The 19,802-nt window shown below is 40.5% G+C and overlaps 18 non-coding genes across 18 annotated transcripts; all 18 read left to right on the top strand.

Moving 5' to 3' along the window:
- Positions 1–146: 146 nt before the first annotated feature.
- TRNAR-ACG (transfer RNA arginine (anticodon ACG)) lies at positions 147–219 on the top strand. Its single transcript has one exon. It is a non-coding gene; the product is annotated as a tRNA-Arg (tRNA).
- A 405-nt stretch (positions 220–624) lies between these two features.
- Positions 625–697, top strand: TRNAR-ACG (transfer RNA arginine (anticodon ACG)). Its single transcript has one exon. It is a non-coding gene; the product is annotated as a tRNA-Arg (tRNA).
- A 2,243-nt stretch (positions 698–2,940) lies between these two features.
- TRNAR-ACG (transfer RNA arginine (anticodon ACG)) lies at positions 2,941–3,013 on the top strand. Its single transcript has one exon. It is a non-coding gene; the product is annotated as a tRNA-Arg (tRNA).
- Positions 3,014–3,418: 405 nt separating this feature from the next.
- Positions 3,419–3,491, top strand: TRNAR-ACG (transfer RNA arginine (anticodon ACG)). Its single transcript has one exon. It is a non-coding gene; the product is annotated as a tRNA-Arg (tRNA).
- Positions 3,492–5,734: 2,243 nt separating this feature from the next.
- TRNAR-ACG (transfer RNA arginine (anticodon ACG)) lies at positions 5,735–5,807 on the top strand. Its single transcript has one exon. It is a non-coding gene; the product is annotated as a tRNA-Arg (tRNA).
- Positions 5,808–6,212: 405 nt separating this feature from the next.
- On the top strand, positions 6,213–6,285 carry TRNAR-ACG (transfer RNA arginine (anticodon ACG)). The gene has a single exon. It is a non-coding gene; the product is annotated as a tRNA-Arg (tRNA).
- Positions 6,286–8,528: 2,243 nt separating this feature from the next.
- Positions 8,529–8,601, top strand: TRNAR-ACG (transfer RNA arginine (anticodon ACG)). The gene has a single exon. It is a non-coding gene; the product is annotated as a tRNA-Arg (tRNA).
- Positions 8,602–9,006: 405 nt separating this feature from the next.
- TRNAR-ACG (transfer RNA arginine (anticodon ACG)) lies at positions 9,007–9,079 on the top strand. Its single transcript has one exon. It is a non-coding gene; the product is annotated as a tRNA-Arg (tRNA).
- Positions 9,080–10,450: 1,371 nt separating this feature from the next.
- TRNAR-ACG (transfer RNA arginine (anticodon ACG)) lies at positions 10,451–10,523 on the top strand. Its single transcript has one exon. It is a non-coding gene; the product is annotated as a tRNA-Arg (tRNA).
- An 897-nt stretch (positions 10,524–11,420) lies between these two features.
- Positions 11,421–11,493, top strand: TRNAR-ACG (transfer RNA arginine (anticodon ACG)). Its single transcript has one exon. It is a non-coding gene; the product is annotated as a tRNA-Arg (tRNA).
- An 897-nt stretch (positions 11,494–12,390) lies between these two features.
- On the top strand, positions 12,391–12,470 carry TRNAR-ACG (transfer RNA arginine (anticodon ACG)). Its single transcript has one exon. It is a non-coding gene; the product is annotated as a tRNA-Arg (tRNA).
- A 412-nt stretch (positions 12,471–12,882) lies between these two features.
- On the top strand, positions 12,883–12,955 carry TRNAR-ACG (transfer RNA arginine (anticodon ACG)). The gene has a single exon. It is a non-coding gene; the product is annotated as a tRNA-Arg (tRNA).
- A 1,755-nt stretch (positions 12,956–14,710) lies between these two features.
- Positions 14,711–14,783, top strand: TRNAR-ACG (transfer RNA arginine (anticodon ACG)). Its single transcript has one exon. It is a non-coding gene; the product is annotated as a tRNA-Arg (tRNA).
- Positions 14,784–15,687: 904 nt separating this feature from the next.
- Positions 15,688–15,760, top strand: TRNAR-ACG (transfer RNA arginine (anticodon ACG)). Its single transcript has one exon. It is a non-coding gene; the product is annotated as a tRNA-Arg (tRNA).
- A 405-nt stretch (positions 15,761–16,165) lies between these two features.
- Positions 16,166–16,238, top strand: TRNAR-ACG (transfer RNA arginine (anticodon ACG)). Its single transcript has one exon. It is a non-coding gene; the product is annotated as a tRNA-Arg (tRNA).
- An 897-nt stretch (positions 16,239–17,135) lies between these two features.
- TRNAR-ACG (transfer RNA arginine (anticodon ACG)) lies at positions 17,136–17,208 on the top strand. Its single transcript has one exon. It is a non-coding gene; the product is annotated as a tRNA-Arg (tRNA).
- An 897-nt stretch (positions 17,209–18,105) lies between these two features.
- Positions 18,106–18,185, top strand: TRNAR-ACG (transfer RNA arginine (anticodon ACG)). Its single transcript has one exon. It is a non-coding gene; the product is annotated as a tRNA-Arg (tRNA).
- A 412-nt stretch (positions 18,186–18,597) lies between these two features.
- On the top strand, positions 18,598–18,670 carry TRNAR-ACG (transfer RNA arginine (anticodon ACG)). The gene has a single exon. It is a non-coding gene; the product is annotated as a tRNA-Arg (tRNA).
- Positions 18,671–19,802: the final 1,132 nt, after the last annotated feature.

The raw sequence follows: 19,802 nt of genomic DNA, 5'->3' as shown, positions 1-19,802 counted from the left end.
CTTGCGTTACAGCCAAACAGTCAACGCATACTATAATTCAAAATTCTACATATCCAGAATTCAATTGACTTAACTTTTAATTCCTATGTATTTTGATTGTTTCAATATGTATCACGAGTGATATGCAAACGCATCCACTTTGAACAGGGTGTGTGGCGCAATGGATAAGGCGTCTGACTACGGATCAGAAGATTCCAGGTTCGAATCCTGGTACGCTCGATATTATGCATTAGTTTTCAAGTTATAAATGTTTGTTTTCATCACAACATCAACTTTTCGACAGAGCAACTCACCTGCGATAAACACGTGTCATATGAATCCCCAAATCTGTTTCATTTTCTCACACGTGTCATTGGTGAACACCGGAGGGACCTATGAGCATGTGAACATCTACAGATCAAACGAATCGGCTGGAGTTTCTGCAGTTCCAAAATTTGCATTTCTCAAAACTGTCGTCGATGAACGCTCTTGTGACCGACGAGCGTTACGGTCAAACAGTCAACGCATACTATAATTCAAAATTCTGAATATCCAAAATTCAATTGACTTAACTTTTAATTCCTATGTATTTCGATTGTTTCATTACGTGTTACGAGTATTAGACAAACGCATCAAACGCGAACAGGGCGTGTGGCGCAACGGATAACGCGTCTGACTACGGATCAGAAGATTCCAGGTTCGAATCCTGGCACCCTCGGTATTATGGCACATGTATTCGTTTTCAAGTTATATATGTTTGTTTTCATCACAACATCAACTTTACGACTTTGCGATAAACATATGTCATATGAATCCCAAAATCTGTTTCATTTTCTCACATGTGTCATTGATGAACACCGGTGGGACCAATGAGCATGTGAACATCTGCAGGTAAAATGAATTGGCTGGAGTTTCTGCCGTTCCAAAATTTTCATGTCTCAATATTGTCATCGATGAACGCAATTATGACCGACGACCGTTACGGCCAAACAGTCAACGCAAACTATACTTCAAAATTCTGAATATCCAGAATTCAATTGACTTAACTTTTAAGTCATATGTATTTCGATTGTTTCAATACGTGTCACAAGTTTTAGGCAAACGCATCAAAGGCGAACAGGGCGTGTGGCGCAACGGATAACGCGTCTGACTACGGATCAGAAGATTCCAGGTTCAAATCTTGGCACCTTCGATATTAGGGCACATGTATTAGTTTTCAAGTTATATATGTATGTTTTCATTACAACATCAACTTTACGATAGAGCAACTCACCTTCGATAAACATGTGTCATAAGAATCCCAATATCTGTTTCATTTTCTCACACCTGTCATTGGTGAACACCAATGGGACCGATGAGCATGTGAGCATCTGCAGGTCAAATGAATCGGCTGGAGTTTCTGCCATTCCAAAGTTTGCATGTCTCAAAACTGTCATCGATGAACGCTATTGTGATCGTCGAGCGTTACGGCCAAACAGTCAACGCATACTATAATTCAAAATTCAGAATATCTAGAATTCAATTGACTTAACTTTTAATTCCTATGTATTTCGATTGTTTCAATATGTGTCACGAGTGTTAGGCAAACGCATCAAAGGTGAGCAGGGCGTGTGGCACAACGGATATCGCGTCTGACTACGGATCAGAAGATTCCAGGTTCAAAATTTGGCACGCTCGATATTAGGGCACATGTATTAGTTTTCAAGTTATATATGTATGTTTTCATCACAACATCAACTTTACGACAGAGCAACTCACCTGCGATAAACATATGTCATGAGAATCCCAAAATCTGTTTCCTTTTCTCACCGGTGTCATTGATGAACACCAGTGGGACCGATGAGCATGTGAACATCTGCAGGTAAAATGAATTGGCTGGAGTTTCTGCGGTTCCAAAATGTTCATGTCTCAATATTGTCATCGATGAACGCAATTATGACCGACGACCGTTACGGCCAAACAGTCAACGCAAACTATACTTCAAAATTCTGAATATCCAGAATTCAATTGACTTAACTTTTAAGTCCTACGTACTTCGATTGTTTCAATACGTGTCACGAGTATTAGGCAAACGCATCGAACATGAACAGGGCGTGTGGCGCAACGGATACCGCGTCTGACTACGGATCAGAAGATTCCTGGTTCAAATCCCAATTCCTGCCACGCTTGATATTATCGCACATGTATTAGTTTTCAAGTTATATATGTATGTTTTCATCACAACATCAACTTTACGACAGAGCAACTCACCTGCGATAAACATATGTCATGAGAATCCCAAAATCTGTTTCATTTTCTCACCTGTGTCATTGATGAACACAAGTGGGACCGATGAGCATGTGAACATCTGCAGGTAAAATGAATTGGCTGGAGTTTCTGCCGTTCCAAAATTGTCATTTCTCAAAACTGTCATCGATGGACGCTCTTGTGACCGACGAGCGTTACGGTCAAACAGTCAACGCATACAAAATTCAAAATTCTGAATATGCAGAATTCAAATGACTTAACTTTTAATTCCTATGTATTTCGATTGTTTCATTACTTGCTACGAGTAATAGACAAACGCATCAAACGCGAACAGGGCGTGTGGCGCAACGGATAACGCGTCTGACTACGGATCAGCAACTCACCTGCGATAAACATGTGTCATATGAATTCCAAAATCTGTTTCATATTCTCACACCTGCCATTGGTGAGCACCGGTGGGACCTCTGAGCATGTGAACATCTACAGATCAAACGAATCGGCTGGAGTTTCTGCGGTTCCAAAATTTGCATTTCTCAATACTGTCATCGATGAACGCTATTGTGACCGACTTGCGTTACAGCCAAACAGTCAACGCATACTATAATTCAAAATTCTACATATCCAGAATTCAATTGACTTAACTTTTAATTCCTATGTATTTTGATTGTTTCAATATGTATCACGAGTGATATGCAAACGCATCCACTTTGAACAGGGTGTGTGGCGCAATGGATAAGGCGTCTGACTACGGATCAGAAGATTCCAGGTTCGAATCCTGGTACGCTCGATATTATGCATTAGTTTTCAAGTTATAAATGTTTGTTTTCATCACAACATCAACTTTTCGACAGAGCAACTCACCTGCGATAAACACGTGTCATATGAATCCCCAAATCTGTTTCATTTTCTCACACGTGTCATTGGTGAACACCGGAGGGACCTATGAGCATGTGAACATCTACAGATCAAACGAATCGGCTGGAGTTTCTGCAGTTCCAAAATTTGCATTTCTCAAAACTGTCGTCGATGAACGCTCTTGTGACCGACGAGCGTTACGGTCAAACAGTCAACGCATACTATAATTCAAAATTCTGAATATCCAAAATTCAATTGACTTAACTTTTAATTCCTATGTATTTCGATTGTTTCATTACGTGTTACGAGTATTAGACAAACGCATCAAACGCGAACAGGGCGTGTGGCGCAACGGATAACGCGTCTGACTACGGATCAGAAGATTCCAGGTTCGAATCCTGGCACCCTCGGTATTATGGCACATGTATTCGTTTTCAAGTTATATATGTTTGTTTTCATCACAACATCAACTTTACGACTTTGCGATAAACATATGTCATATGAATCCCAAAATCTGTTTCATTTTCTCACATGTGTCATTGATGAACACCGGTGGGACCAATGAGCATGTGAACATCTGCAGGTAAAATGAATTGGCTGGAGTTTCTGCCGTTCCAAAATTTTCATGTCTCAATATTGTCATCGATGAACGCAATTATGACCGACGACCGTTACGGCCAAACAGTCAACGCAAACTATACTTCAAAATTCTGAATATCCAGAATTCAATTGACTTAACTTTTAAGTCATATGTATTTCGATTGTTTCAATACGTGTCACAAGTTTTAGGCAAACGCATCAAAGGCGAACAGGGCGTGTGGCGCAACGGATAACGCGTCTGACTACGGATCAGAAGATTCCAGGTTCAAATCTTGGCACCTTCGATATTAGGGCACATGTATTAGTTTTCAAGTTATATATGTATGTTTTCATTACAACATCAACTTTACGATAGAGCAACTCACCTTCGATAAACATGTGTCATAAGAATCCCAATATCTGTTTCATTTTCTCACACCTGTCATTGGTGAACACCAATGGGACCGATGAGCATGTGAGCATCTGCAGGTCAAATGAATCGGCTGGAGTTTCTGCCATTCCAAAGTTTGCATGTCTCAAAACTGTCATCGATGAACGCTATTGTGATCGTCGAGCGTTACGGCCAAACAGTCAACGCATACTATAATTCAAAATTCAGAATATCTAGAATTCAATTGACTTAACTTTTAATTCCTATGTATTTCGATTGTTTCAATATGTGTCACGAGTGTTAGGCAAACGCATCAAAGGTGAGCAGGGCGTGTGGCACAACGGATATCGCGTCTGACTACGGATCAGAAGATTCCAGGTTCAAAATTTGGCACGCTCGATATTAGGGCACATGTATTAGTTTTCAAGTTATATATGTATGTTTTCATCACAACATCAACTTTACGACAGAGCAACTCACCTGCGATAAACATATGTCATGAGAATCCCAAAATCTGTTTCCTTTTCTCACCGGTGTCATTGATGAACACCAGTGGGACCGATGAGCATGTGAACATCTGCAGGTAAAATGAATTGGCTGGAGTTTCTGCGGTTCCAAAATGTTCATGTCTCAATATTGTCATCGATGAACGCAATTATGACCGACGACCGTTACGGCCAAACAGTCAACGCAAACTATACTTCAAAATTCTGAATATCCAGAATTCAATTGACTTAACTTTTAAGTCCTACGTACTTCGATTGTTTCAATACGTGTCACGAGTATTAGGCAAACGCATCGAACATGAACAGGGCGTGTGGCGCAACGGATACCGCGTCTGACTACGGATCAGAAGATTCCTGGTTCAAATCCCAATTCCTGCCACGCTTGATATTATCGCACATGTATTAGTTTTCAAGTTATATATGTATGTTTTCATCACAACATCAACTTTACGACAGAGCAACTCACCTGCGATAAACATATGTCATGAGAATCCCAAAATCTGTTTCATTTTCTCACCTGTGTCATTGATGAACACAAGTGGGACCGATGAGCATGTGAACATCTGCAGGTAAAATGAATTGGCTGGAGTTTCTGCCGTTCCAAAATTGTCATTTCTCAAAACTGTCATCGATGGACGCTCTTGTGACCGACGAGCGTTACGGTCAAACAGTCAACGCATACAAAATTCAAAATTCTGAATATGCAGAATTCAAATGACTTAACTTTTAATTCCTATGTATTTCGATTGTTTCATTACTTGCTACGAGTAATAGACAAACGCATCAAACGCGAACAGGGCGTGTGGCGCAACGGATAACGCGTCTGACTACGGATCAGCAACTCACCTGCGATAAACATGTGTCATATGAATTCCAAAATCTGTTTCATATTCTCACACCTGCCATTGGTGAGCACCGGTGGGACCTCTGAGCATGTGAACATCTACAGATCAAACGAATCGGCTGGAGTTTCTGCGGTTCCAAAATTTGCATTTCTCAATACTGTCATCGATGAACGCTATTGTGACCGACTTGCGTTACAGCCAAACAGTCAACGCATACTATAATTCAAAATTCTACATATCCAGAATTCAATTGACTTAACTTTTAATTCCTATGTATTTTGATTGTTTCAATATGTATCACGAGTGATATGCAAACGCATCCACTTTGAACAGGGTGTGTGGCGCAATGGATAAGGCGTCTGACTACGGATCAGAAGATTCCAGGTTCGAATCCTGGTACGCTCGATATTATGCATTAGTTTTCAAGTTATAAATGTTTGTTTTCATCACAACATCAACTTTTCGACAGAGCAACTCACCTGCGATAAACACGTGTCATATGAATCCCCAAATCTGTTTCATTTTCTCACACGTGTCATTGGTGAACACCGGAGGGACCTATGAGCATGTGAACATCTACAGATCAAACGAATCGGCTGGAGTTTCTGCAGTTCCAAAATTTGCATTTCTCAAAACTGTCGTCGATGAACGCTCTTGTGACCGACGAGCGTTACGGTCAAACAGTCAACGCATACTATAATTCAAAATTCTGAATATCCAAAATTCAATTGACTTAACTTTTAATTCCTATGTATTTCGATTGTTTCATTACGTGTTACGAGTATTAGACAAACGCATCAAACGCGAACAGGGCGTGTGGCGCAACGGATAACGCGTCTGACTACGGATCAGAAGATTCCAGGTTCGAATCCTGGCACCCTCGGTATTATGGCACATGTATTCGTTTTCAAGTTATATATGTTTGTTTTCATCACAACATCAACTTTACGACTTTGCGATAAACATATGTCATATGAATCCCAAAATCTGTTTCATTTTCTCACATGTGTCATTGATGAACACCGGTGGGACCAATGAGCATGTGAACATCTGCAGGTAAAATGAATTGGCTGGAGTTTCTGCCGTTCCAAAATTTTCATGTCTCAATATTGTCATCGATGAACGCAATTATGACCGACGACCGTTACGGCCAAACAGTCAACGCAAACTATACTTCAAAATTCTGAATATCCAGAATTCAATTGACTTAACTTTTAAGTCATATGTATTTCGATTGTTTCAATACGTGTCACAAGTTTTAGGCAAACGCATCAAAGGCGAACAGGGCGTGTGGCGCAACGGATAACGCGTCTGACTACGGATCAGAAGATTCCAGGTTCAAATCTTGGCACCTTCGATATTAGGGCACATGTATTAGTTTTCAAGTTATATATGTATGTTTTCATTACAACATCAACTTTACGATAGAGCAACTCACCTTCGATAAACATGTGTCATAAGAATCCCAATATCTGTTTCATTTTCTCACACCTGTCATTGGTGAACACCAATGGGACCGATGAGCATGTGAGCATCTGCAGGTCAAATGAATCGGCTGGAGTTTCTGCCATTCCAAAGTTTGCATGTCTCAAAACTGTCATCGATGAACGCTATTGTGATCGTCGAGCGTTACGGCCAAACAGTCAACGCATACTATAATTCAAAATTCAGAATATCTAGAATTCAATTGACTTAACTTTTAATTCCTATGTATTTCGATTGTTTCAATATGTGTCACGAGTGTTAGGCAAACGCATCAAAGGTGAGCAGGGCGTGTGGCACAACGGATATCGCGTCTGACTACGGATCAGAAGATTCCAGGTTCAAAATTTGGCACGCTCGATATTAGGGCACATGTATTAGTTTTCAAGTTATATATGTATGTTTTCATCACAACATCAACTTTACGACAGAGCAACTCACCTGCGATAAACATATGTCATGAGAATCCCAAAATCTGTTTCCTTTTCTCACCGGTGTCATTGATGAACACCAGTGGGACCGATGAGCATGTGAACATCTGCAGGTAAAATGAATTGGCTGGAGTTTCTGCGGTTCCAAAATGTTCATGTCTCAATATTGTCATCGATGAACGCAATTATGACCGACGACCGTTACGGCCAAACAGTCAACGCAAACTATACTTCAAAATTCTGAATATCCAGAATTCAATTGACTTAACTTTTAAGTCCTACGTACTTCGATTGTTTCAATACGTGTCACGAGTATTAGGCAAACGCATCGAACATGAACAGGGCGTGTGGCGCAACGGATACCGCGTCTGACTACGGATCAGAAGATTCCTGGTTCAAATCCCAATTCCTGCCACGCTTGATATTATCGCACATGTATTAGTTTTCAAGTTATATATGTATGTTTTCATCACAACATCAACTTTACGACAGAGCAACTCACCTGCGATAAACATATGTCATGAGAATCCCAAAATCTGTTTCATTTTCTCACCTGTGTCATTGATGAACACAAGTGGGACCGATGAGCATGTGAACATCTGCAGGTAAAATGAATTGGCTGGAGTTTCTGCCGTTCCAAAATTGTCATTTCTCAAAACTGTCATCGATGGACGCTCTTGTGACCGACGAGCGTTACGGTCAAACAGTCAACGCATACAAAATTCAAAATTCTGAATATGCAGAATTCAAATGACTTAACTTTTAATTCCTATGTATTTCGATTGTTTCATTACTTGCTACGAGTAATAGACAAACGCATCAAACGCGAACAGGGCGTGTGGCGCAACGGATAACGCGTCTGACTACGGATCAGCAACTCACCTGCGATAAACATGTGTCATATGAATTCCAAAATCTGTTTCATATTCTCACACCTGCCATTGGTGAGCACCGGTGGGACCTCTGAGCATGTGAACATCTACAGATCAAACGAATCGGCTGGAGTTTCTGCGGTTCCAAAATTTGCATTTCTCAATACTGTCATCGATGAACGCTATTGTGACCGACTTGCGTTACAGCCAAACAGTCAACGCATACTATAATTCAAAATTCTACATATCCAGAATTCAATTGACTTAACTTTTAATTCCTATGTATTTTGATTGTTTCAATATGTATCACGAGTGATATGCAAACGCATCCACTTTGAACAGGGTGTGTGGCGCAATGGATAAGGCGTCTGACTACGGATCAGAAGATTCCAGGTTCGAATCCTGGTACGCTCGATATTATGCATTAGTTTTCAAGTTATAAATGTTTGTTTTCATCACAACATCAACTTTTCGACAGAGCAACTCACCTGCGATAAACACGTGTCATATGAATCCCCAAATCTGTTTCATTTTCTCACACGTGTCATTGGTGAACACCGGAGGGACCTATGAGCATGTGAACATCTACAGATCAAACGAATCGGCTGGAGTTTCTGCAGTTCCAAAATTTGCATTTCTCAAAACTGTCGTCGATGAACGCTCTTGTGACCGACGAGCGTTACGGTCAAACAGTCAACGCATACTATAATTCAAAATTCTGAATATCCAAAATTCAATTGACTTAACTTTTAATTCCTATGTATTTCGATTGTTTCATTACGTGTTACGAGTATTAGACAAACGCATCAAACGCGAACAGGGCGTGTGGCGCAACGGATAACGCGTCTGACTACGGATCAGAAGATTCCAGGTTCGAATCCTGGCACCCTCGGTATTATGGCACATGTATTCGTTTTCAAGTTATATATGTTTGTTTTCATCACAACATCAACTTTACGACTTTGCGATAAACATATGTCATATGAATCCCAAAATCTGTTTCATTTTCTCACATGTGTCATTGATGAACACCGGTGGGACCAATGAGCATGTGAACATCTGCAGGTAAAATGAATTGGCTGGAGTTTCTGCCGTTCCAAAATTTTCATGTCTCAATATTGTCATCGATGAACGCAATTATGACCGACGACCGTTACGGCCAAACAGTCAACGCAAACTATACTTCAAAATTCTGAATATCCAGAATTCAATTGACTTAACTTTTAAGTCATATGTATTTCGATTGTTTCAATACGTGTCACAAGTTTTAGGCAAACGCATCAAAGGCGAACAGGGCGTGTGGCGCAACGGATAACGCGTCTGACTACGGATCAGAAGATTCCAGGTTCAAATCTTGGCACCTTCGATATTAGGGCACATGTATTAGTTTTCAAGTTATATATGTATGTTTTCATTACAACATCAACTTTACGATAGAGCAACTCACCTTCGATAAACATGTGTCATAAGAATCCCAATATCTGTTTCATTTTCTCACACCTGTCATTGGTGAACACCAATGGGACCGATGAGCATGTGAGCATCTGCAGGTCAAATGAATCGGCTGGAGTTTCTGCCATTCCAAAGTTTGCATGTCTCAAAACTGTCATCGATGAACGCTATTGTGATCGTCGAGCGTTACGGCCAAACAGTCAACGCATACTATAATTCAAAATTCAGAATATCTAGAATTCAATTGACTTAACTTTTAATTCCTATGTATTTCGATTGTTTCAATATGTGTCACGAGTGTTAGGCAAACGCATCAAAGGTGAGCAGGGCGTGTGGCACAACGGATATCGCGTCTGACTACGGATCAGAAGATTCCAGGTTCAAAATTTGGCACGCTCGATATTAGGGCACATGTATTAGTTTTCAAGTTATATATGTATGTTTTCATCACAACATCAACTTTACGACAGAGCAACTCACCTGCGATAAACATATGTCATGAGAATCCCAAAATCTGTTTCCTTTTCTCACCGGTGTCATTGATGAACACCAGTGGGACCGATGAGCATGTGAACATCTGCAGGTAAAATGAATTGGCTGGAGTTTCTGCGGTTCCAAAATGTTCATGTCTCAATATTGTCATCGATGAACGCAATTATGACCGACGACCGTTACGGCCAAACAGTCAACGCAAACTATACTTCAAAATTCTGAATATCCAGAATTCAATTGACTTAACTTTTAAGTCATATGTATTTCGATTGTTTCAATACGTGTCACAAGTGTTAGGCAAACGCATCAAAGGCGAACAGGGCGTGTGGCGCAACGGATAACGCGTCTGACTACGGATCAGAAGATTCCAGGTTCGAATCCTGGCACGCTCGGTATTATGGCACGTGTATTAGTTTTCAACTTATATATGTATGTTTTCATCACAACATCAACTTTACGACAGAGCAACTCACCTGCGATAAACATATGTCATATGAATCCCAAAATCTGTTTCATTTTCTCACATGTGTCATTGATGAACACTGGTGGGACCAATGAGCATGTGAACATCTGCAGGTAAAATGAATTGGCTGGAGTTTCTGCCTTTCCAAAATGTGCATGTCTCAATACTGTCATCGATGAACGCTATTGTGACCGACGAGCGTTACGGCCAAACAGTCAACGCATACTATACTTCAAAATTCTGCATATCCAGAATTCAATTGACTTAACTTTTAAATCAAATGTATTTTTATTGTTTCAATACGTATCACGACTGTTAGGCAAACGCATCAAAGGCGAACAGGGCGCGTGGCGCAACGGATAACGCGTTTGACTACATATCAGAAGATTCCAGGTTCAAATCCTGGCACGCTTGATATTATGGCACATTTATTAGTTTTCAAGTTATATATGTATGTTTTCATCACAACATCAACTTTACGACAGAGCAACTCAAATGCGATAAACATATGTCATGAGAATCACAAAATCTGTTTCCTTTTCTCACCTTTGTCATTGATGAACACCAGTGGGACCGATGAGCATGTGAACATCTGCAGGTAAAATGAATTGGCTGGAGTTTCTGCGGTTCCAAAATGTTCATGTCTCAATATTGTCATCGATGAACGCAATTATGACCGACGACCGTTACGGCCAAACAGTCAACGCAAACTATACTTCAAAATTCTGAATATCCAGAATTCAATTGACTTAACTTTTAAGTCATATGTATTTCGATTGTTTCAATACGTGTCACAAGTGTTAGGCAAACGCATCAAAGGCGAACAGGGCGTGTGGCGCAACGGATAACGCGTCTGACTACGGATTGGAAGATTCCAGGTTCGAATCCTGGCACGCTCGGTATTATGGCACGTATATTAGTTTTCAACTTATATATGTATGTTTTCATCACAACATCAACTTTACGACAGAGCAACTCACCTGCGATAAACATATGTCATATGAATCCCAAAATCTGTTTCATTTTCTCACATGTGTCATTGATGAACACTGGTGGGACCAATGAGCATGTGAACATCTGCAGGTAAAATGAATTGGCTGGAGTTTCTGCCTTTCCAAAATGTGCATGTCTCAATACTGTCATCGATGAACGCTATTGTGACCGACGAGCGTTACGGCCAAACAGTCAACGCATACTATACTTCAAAATTCTGCATATCCAGAATTCAATTGACTTAACTTTTAAATCAAATGTATTTTTATTGTTTCAATATGTATCACGACTGTTAGGCAAACGCATCAAAGGCGAACAGGGCGTGTGGCGCAACGGATAACGCGTTTGACTACATATCAGAAGATTCCAGGTTCAAATCCTGGCACGCTTGATATTATGGCACATGTATTAGTTTTCAAGTTATATATGTATGTTTTCATCACAACATCAACTTTACGACAGAGCAACTCAAATGCGATAAACATATGTCATGAGAATCACAAAATCTGTTTCCTTTTCTCACCTGTGTCATTGATGAACACCAGTGGGACCGATGAGCATGTGAACATCTGCAGGTAAAATGAATTGGCTGGAGTTTCTGCGGTTCCAAAATGTTCATGTCTCAATACTGTCATCGATGAACGCAATTGTGACCGACGAGCGTTACGGCCAAACACTCAACGCATACTATAATTCAAAATTCTGAATATCCAGAATTCAATTGACTTAACTTTTAAGCCCTACGTACTTCGATTGTTTCAATACGTGTCACGAGTGTTAGGCAAACGCATCGAACATGAACAGGGCGTGTGGCGCAACGGATACCGCGTCTGACTACGGATCAGAAGATTCCAGGTTCAAATCCCAATTCCTGGCACGCTCGATATTATCGCACATGTATTAGTTTTCAAGTTATATATGTATGTTTTCATCGCAACATCAACTTTACGACAGAGCAACTCACCTGCGATAAACATATGTCATGAGAATCCCAAAATCTTTTTCATTTTCTCACCTGTGTCATTGATGAACACAAGTGGGACCGTTGAGCATGTGAACATCTGCAGGTAAAATGAATTGGCTGAAGTTTCTGCCGTTCCAAAATTGTCATGTCTCAATACTGTCATCGATGAACGCAATTGCGACCGACAAGCGTTTCGGCCAAACACTCAACGCAAACTATACTTCAAAATTCTGAATATCCAGAATTCAATTGACTTAACTTTTAAATCAAATGTATTTTGATTGTTTCAATACGTATCACGACTGTTAGGCAAACGTATCAAAGGCGAACAGGGTGTGTGGCGCAACGGATAACGCGTCTGACTACGGATCAGAAGATTCCAGGTTCGAATCCTGGTACGCTCGGTATTATGCATTAGTTTTCAAGTTATAAATGTTTGTTTTCATCACAACATCAACTTTACGACAGAGCAACTCACCTGCGATAAACATGTGTCATATGAATCCCCAAATATGTTTCATTTTCTCACACGTGTGATTGGTGAACACGGGAGGGACCTATGAGCATGTGAACATCTACAGATCAAACGAATCGGCTGGAGTTTCTGCGGTTCCAAAATTTGCATTTCTCAAATCTGTCATCGATGGACGCTCTTGTGACCGACGAGCGTTACTGTCAATCAGTCAACGCATACTATAATTCAAAATTCTGAATATCCAGAATTCAATTGACTTAACTTTTAATTCTTATGTATTTCGATTGTTTCATTACTTGCTACGAGTAATAGACAAACGCATCAAACGCGAACAGGGCGTGTGGCGCAACGGATAACGCGTCTGACTACGGATCAGCAACTCACCTGCGATAAACATGTGTCATATGAATTCCAAAATCTGTTTCATATTCTCACACCTGCCATTGGTGAGCACCGGTGGGACCTCTGAGCATGTGAACATCTACAGATCAAACGAATCGGCTGGAGTTTCTGCGGTTCCAAAATTTGCATGTCTCAATACTGTCATCGATGAACGCTATTGTGACCGACTTGCGTTACAGCCAAACAGTCAACGCATACTATACTTCAAAATTCTACATATCCAGAATTCAATTGACTTAACTTTTAATTCCTATGTATTTTGATTGTTTCAATACGTGTCACGAGTGTTTGGCAAACGCATCAAAGGCGAACAGGGCGTGTGGCGCAACGGATACCGCGTCTGAGTACGGATCAGAAGATTCCAGCTTCAAATCTCAAATCCTGGCACGCTCGATATTGTGGCACATGTATTAGTTTTCAAGTTATATATGTATGTTTTCATCACAACATCAACTTTACGACAGAGCAACTCACCTGCGATAAACATATGTCATATGAATCCCAAAATCTGTTTCATTTTCTCACATATGTCAATGATGAACACCGGTGGGACCGATGAGCATGTGAACATCTGCAGGTAAAATGAATTGGCTGGAGTTTCTGCCGTTCCAAAATTTTCATGTCTCAATTCTGTCATCGATGAACGCAATTGTGACCGACGACCGTTACGACCAAACAGTCAACGCAAACTATACTTCAAAATTCTGAGTATCCAGAATTCAATTGACTTAACTTTTAAGTCATATGTATTTCGATTGTTTCAATACGTGTCACGAGTGATAGGCAAACGCATCGACTTCGAACAGGGCGTGTGGCGCAACGGATAAGGCGTCTGACTACGGATCAGAAGATTCCAGGGTAGAATCCTGGTACGCTCGGTATTATGCATTAGTTTTCAAGTTATAAATGTTTGTTTTCATCACAACATCAACTTTTCGACAGAGCAACTCACCTGCGATAAACATGTGTCATATGAATCCCCAAATCTGTTTCATTTTCTCACACGTGTCATTGGTGAACACCGGAGGGACCTATGAGCATGTGAACATTACAGATCAAACGAATCGGCTGGAGTTTCTGCAGTTCCAAAATTTGCATTTCTCAAAACTGTCGTCGATGAACGCTCTTGTGACTGACGAGCGTTACGGTCAAACAGTCAACGCATACTATAATTCAAAATTCTGAATATCCAGAATTCAATTGACTTAACTTTTAAGTCATATGTATTTCGATTGTTTCAATACGTGTCACAAGTGTTAGGCAAACGCATCAAAGGCGAACAGGGCGTGTGGCGCAACGGATAACGCGTCTGACTACGGATCAGAAGATTCCAGGTTCGAATCCTGGCACGCTCGGTATTATGGCACGTGTATTAGTTTTCAACTTATATATGTATGTTTTCATCACATCATCAACTTTACGATAGCGCAACTCACCTGCGATAAACATATGTCATATGAATCCCAAAATCTGTTTCATTTTCTCACATGTGTCATTGATGAACACTGGTGGGACCAATGAGCATGTGAACATCTGCAGGTAAAATGAATTGGCTGGAGTTTCTGCCTTTCCAAAATGTGCATGTCTCAATACTGTCATCGATGAACGCTATTGTGACCGACGAGCGTTACGGCCAAACAGTCAACGCATACTATACTTCAAAATTCTGCATATCCAGAATTCAATTGACTTAACTTTTAAATCAAATGTATTTTTATTGTTTCAATACGTGTCACGAGTGTTTGGCAAACGCATCAAAGGCGAACAGGGCGTGTGGCGCAACGGATACCGCGTCTGAGTACGGATCAGAAGATTCCAGCTTCAAATCTCAAATCATGGCACGCTCGATATTGTGGCACATGTATTAGTTTTCAAGTTATATATGTATGTTTTCATCACAACATCAACTTTACGACAGAGCAACTCACCTGCGATAAACATATGTCATATGAATCCCAAAATCTGTTTCATTTTCTCACATATGTCAATGATGAACACCGGTGGGACCGATGAGCATGTGAACATCTGCAGGTAAAATGATTTGGCTGGATTTTCTGCCGTTCCAAAATTTTCATGTCTCAATTCTGTCATCGATGAACGCAATTGTGACCGACGACCGTTACGACCAAACAGTCAGCGCAAACTATACTTCAAAATTCTGAGTATCCAGAATTCAATTGACTTAACTTTTAAGTCATATGTATTTCGATTGTTTCAATACGTGTCACGAGTGATAGGCAAACGCATCGACATCGAACAGGGCGTGTGGCGCAACGGATAAGGCGTCTGACTACGGATCAGAAGATTCCAGGTTCGAATCCTGGTACGCTCGGTATTATGCATTAGTTTTCAAGTTATAAATGTTTGTTTTCATCACAACATCAACTTTTCGACAGAGCAACTCACCTGCGATAAACACGTGTCATATGAATCCCCAAATCTGTTTCATTTTCTCACACGTGTCATTGGTGAACACCGGAGGGACCTATGAGCATGTGAACATCTACAGATCAAACGAATCGGCTGGAGTTTCTGCAGTTCCAAAATTTGCATTTCTCAAAACTGTCGTCGATGAACTCTCTTGTGACCGACGAGCGTTACGGTCAAACAGTCAACGCATACTATAATTCAAAATTCCGAATATCCAGAATTCAATTGACTTAACTTTTAAGTCATATGTATTTCGATTGTTTCAATACGTGTCACAAGTGTTAGGCAAACGCATCAAAGGCGAACAGGGCGTGTGGCGCAACGGATAACGCGTCTGACTACGGATCAGAAGATTCCAGGTTCGAATCCTGGCACGCTCGGTATTATGGCACGTGTATTAGTTTTCAACTTATATATGTATGTTTTCATCACAACATCAACTTTACGACAGAGCAACTCACCTGCGATAAACATATGTCATATGAATCCCAAAATCTGTTTCATTTTCTCACATGTGTCATTGATGAACACTGGTGGGACCAATGAGCATGTGAACATCTGCAGGTAAAATGAATTGGCTGGAGTTTCTGCCTTTCCAAAATGTGCATGTCTCAATACTGTCATCGATGAACGCTATTGTGACCGACGAGCGTTACGGCCAAACAGTCAACGCATACTATACTTCAAAATTCTGCATATCCAGAATTCAATTGACTTAACTTTTAAATCAAATGCATTTTTATTGTTTCAATACGTATCACGACTGTTAGGCAAACGCATCAAAGGCGAACAGGGCGTGTGGCGCAACGGATAACGCGTTTGACTACATATCAGAAGATTCCAGGTTCAAATCTTGGCACGCTTGATATTATGGCACATGTATTAGTTTTCAAGTTATATATGTATGTTTTCATCACAACATCAACTTTACGACAGAGCAACTCACCTGCGATAAACATATGTCATGAGAATCCCAAAATCTGTTTCCTTTTCTCACCGGTGTCATTGATGAACACCAGTGGGACCGATGAGCATGTGAACATCTGCAGGTAAAATGAATTGGCTGGAGTTTCTGCGGTTCCAAAATGTTCATGTCTCAATATTGTCATCGATGAACGCAATTATGACCGACGACCGTTACGGCCAAACAGTCAACGCAAACTATACTTCAAAATTCTGAATATCCAGAATTCAATTGACTTAACTTTTAAGTCATATGTATTTCGATTGTTTCAATACGTGTCACAAGTGTTAGGCAAACGCATCAAAGGCGAACAGGGCGTGTGGCGCAACGGATAACGCGTCTGACTACGGATTGGAAGATTCCAGGTTCGAATCCTGGCACGCTCGGTATTATGGCACGTATATTAGTTTTCAACTTATATATGTATGTTTTCATCACAACATCAACTTTACGACAGAGCAACTCACCTGCGATAAACATATGTCATATGAATCCCAAAATCTGTTTCATTTTCTCACATGTGTCATTGATGAACACTGGTGGGACCAATGAGCATGTGAACATCTGCAGGTAAAATGAATTGGCTGGAGTTTCTGCCTTTCCAAAATTTGCATGTCTCAATACTGTCATCGATGAACGCTATTGTGACCGACGAGCGTTACGGCCAAACAGTCAACGCATACTATACTTCAAAATTCTGCATATCCAGAATTCAATTGACTTAACTTTTAAATCAAATGTATTTTTATTGTTTCAATATGTATCACGACTGTTAGGCAAACGCATCAAAGGCGAACAGGGCGTGTGGCGCAACGGATAACGCGTTTGACTACATATCAGAAGATTCCAGGTTCAAATCCTGGCACGCTTGATATTATGGCACATGTATTAGTTTTCAAGTTATATATGTATGTTTTCATCACAACATCAACTTTACGACAGAGCAACTCAAATGCGATAAACATATGTCATGAGAATCACAAAATCTGTTTCCTTTTCTCACCTGTGTCATTGATGAACACCAGTGGGACCGATGAGCATGTGAACATCTGCAGGTAAAATGAATTGGCTGGAGTTTCTGCGGTTCCAAAATGTTCATGTCTCAATACTGTCATCGATGAACGCAATTGTGACCGACGAGCGTTACGGCCAAACACTCAACGCATACTATAATTCAAAATTCTGAATATCCAGAATTCAATTGACTTAACTTTTAAGCCCTACGTACTTCGATTGTTTCAATACGTGTCACGAGTGTTAGGCAAACGCATCGAACATGAACAGGGCGTGTGGCGCAACGGATACCGCGTCTGACTACGGATCAGAAGATTCCAGGTTCAAATCCCAATTCCTGGCACGCTCGATATTATCGCACATGTATTAGTTTTCAAGTTATATATGTATGTTTTCATCGCAACATCAACTTTACGACAGAGCAACTCACCTGCGATAAACATATGTCATGAGAATCCCAAAATCTGTTTCATTTTCTCACCTGTGTCATTGATGAACACAAGTGGGACCGATGAGCATGTGAACATCTGCAGGTAAAATGAATTGGCTGAAGTTTCTGCCGTTCCAAAATTGTCATGTCTCAATACTGTCATCGATGAACGCAATTGCGACCGACAAGCGTTTCGGCCAAACACTCAACGCAAACTATACTTCAAAATTCTGAATATCCAGAATTCAATTGACTTAACTTTTAAATCAAATGTATTTTGATTGTTTCAATACGTATCACGACTGATAGGCAAACGTATCAAAGGCGAACAGGGCGTGTGGCGCAACGGATAACGCGTCTGACTACGGATCAGAAGATTCCAGGTTCGAATCCTGGTACGCTCGGTATTATGCATTAGTTTTCAAGTTATAAATGTTTGTTTTCATCACAACATCAACTTTACGACAGAGCAACTCACCTGCGATAAACATGTGTCATATGAATCCCCAAATATGTTTCATTTTCTCACACGTGTCATTATTGAACACGGGAGGGACCTATGAGCATGTGAACATCTACAGATCAAACGAATCGGCTGGAGTTTCTGCGGTTAAAAAATTTGCATTTCTCAAAACTGTCATCGATGGACGCTCTTGTGACCGACGAGCGTTACTGTCAATCAGTCAACGCATACTATAATTCAAAATTCTGAATATCCAGAATTCAATTGACTTAACTTTTAATTCTTATGTATTTCGATTGTTTCATTACTTGCTACGAGTAATAGACAAACGCATGAAACGCGAACAGGGCGTGTGGCGCAACGGATAACGCGTCTGACTACGGATCAGCAACTCACCTGCGATAAACATGTGTCATATGAATTCCAAAATCTGTTTCATATTCTCACACCTGCCATTGGTGAGCACCGGTGGGACCTCTGAGCATGTGAACATCTACAGATCAAACGAATCGGCTGGAGTTTCTGCGGTTCCAAAATTTGCATGTCTCAATACTGTCATCGATGAACGCTATTGTGACCGACTTGCGTTACAGCCAAACAGTCAACGCATACTATACTTCAAAATTCTACATATCCAGAATTCAATTGACTTAACTTTTAATTCCTATGTATTTTGATTGTTTCAATACGTGTCACGAGTGTTTGGCAAACGCATCAAAGGCGAACAGGGCGTGTGGCGCAACGGATACCGCGTCTGAGTACGGATCAGAAGATTCCAGCTTCAAATCTCAAATCCTGGCACGCTCGATATTTTGGCACATGTATTAGTTTTCATGTTATATATGTATGTTTTCATCACAACATCAACTTTACGACAGAGCAACTCACCTGCGATAAACATATGTCATATGAATCCCAAAATCTGTTTCATTTTCTCACATATGTCAATGATGAACACCGGTGGGACCGATGAGCATGTGAACATCTGCAGGTAAAATGAATTGGCTGGAGTTTCTGCCGTTCCAAAATTTTCATGTCTCAATTCTGTCATCGATGAACGCAATTGTGACCGA

The sequence above is a fragment of the Saccoglossus kowalevskii genome, chromosome 6 (assembly GCF_978046115.1).
Source record: "Saccoglossus kowalevskii chromosome 6, keSacKowa6.1, whole genome shotgun sequence".
NCBI lineage: Eukaryota > Metazoa > Hemichordata > Enteropneusta > Harrimaniidae > Saccoglossus > Saccoglossus kowalevskii.
This window is presented reverse-complemented; position numbering and strand designations above follow the sequence as displayed.